Below are 1,541 nucleotides of genomic sequence, written 5' to 3' on the forward strand. Positions count from 1 at the left end.
GAAATGCAAACTTATAGTAAACAATTCAAAAGAAAAATGCCAGTTTCTGTAAACACTTTTGTTGGAAAGTTCTTCCAGGATAAGACCAAGAGGATTGACTATGCAGTAGGTCCTTGATAATGACATGATGACTTTAATGGCCTTGGAGAGTTGTTTCCACCATACTTCCCCATAATAAGGTCCTCCTAAGTTATGTTTGCTTTAGAACATTACTATAACTTTCTCATAACTATCAAAGTGAAACAAAGCATAGTTAATTCTCCTCCCTGGGAACTCCTGAAAACCCTGAAATACAAACTATTAAAACACTTCCCAGAAATGGATAACTGAATATAATTACAGCATTAGGAAATATCTTATTCTGCAGGCTCTCGGTGATGTCCTTTCATTTAATTCATCAAAAGTTTTCTTTTCTTCATTTCTTTAGGGGCGAAATGAAGTGTAATAAACAATAGGAAAAAGAATTCCAATCAGAAGAGCCACAAGTATGATGGTGACAGCTCTGAAGAAGTGTTGATGTTCAGCAGGTAGTGTGCAGAACCAAAACAGAACCAAGATCCCCAATGTGGTCGACCAGCACCCTCATAATATAATAAGCAGACATAGTGAATTTTGTATTTTCTCCCTTAACATTAAAAAAAGTAAAAATCAGAATGAATCCAACAACTACTCTGTATAAAATTTCCATACATTTGAAGGTGCAAAATGTAGTTTGCTGTTTACAAGCCCATGTTATTCCTGACAACCAAAGGATAAAGAGCAGATTCAGCCCAAATTCACATTTAGCAAGGTGAAAAGAGAGACACTGAGTATCCAAGATAAAAATGTGAATTGCTTATATAAGAGGTACATTAATCTGGGACACACTCCACTCAAAAGTTTTTTTTATCAGGTAAAGATTTTCTTAGGGCGATGTGATAATCAACAGTTGACCAGGAAATAGCACAGCAAGAGACTACAATAGCAGCAACCTCACTGAAGCCATTATGGCCAGATTCCATCAGGACATAAAGCTGAAGCATGAGCTGTGGGGAGGCCTCAAGGTATATTTCAAATAGCCTGAGCATACTCAAGTCAGCCACTTCATTGATCACTTTTTGATGTGGGTCAGCTGGTTCTTCTCTACTGGGAGTGGAGAAGTCTGTGGGGTCTTGTGTCCAGGTAGACACACCAGAGAGGTCATCTGAACTGCTGCATTGGAAAGCCAAACAGTATCCCTTTCTCAAAGCAAACCAATACCCTCTTCTCAACATTCTTCTCTCCAGGTTTTTGGGACATCACTCTCTCCTGGTTCTCCTCTCATCTATGAGATCACTCCTTCTCAGTCTATAACCAGAGGTGTCCTACAAGGCTCTGTAAAAAAAAAAGTTTTTACACAAACAAAACCAATGCAACCAAAATTATAAGGAAAGCAGAAAACTGGGAAAAAGCTTTTTTTGCAACAAGTTTCTCTGATTAAGGTCTCATTTCTCAAATATATAGAGACCTGAGTCAAATTTATAAAAATACAAGTTATTCCCCAATTGAAAATGGTCAAAGGG

At 37.7% G+C, this 1,541-nt stretch overlaps 1 pseudogene; it reads right to left on the reverse strand.

Moving 5' to 3' along the window:
• Positions 1-336: 336 nt before the first annotated feature.
• Positions 337-1,253, reverse strand: LOC138157088 (XK-related protein 9 pseudogene; annotated as a pseudogene).
• Between the last annotated feature and the right edge of the window lie 288 nt (positions 1,254-1,541).

This window comes from Petaurus breviceps, unplaced genomic scaffold, assembly GCF_028583685.1.
Source record: "Petaurus breviceps papuanus isolate PSGF00001 unplaced genomic scaffold, PetGlider_PUasm1.0 111, whole genome shotgun sequence".
NCBI classification, from domain to species: domain Eukaryota; kingdom Metazoa; phylum Chordata; class Mammalia; order Diprotodontia; family Petauridae; genus Petaurus; species Petaurus breviceps.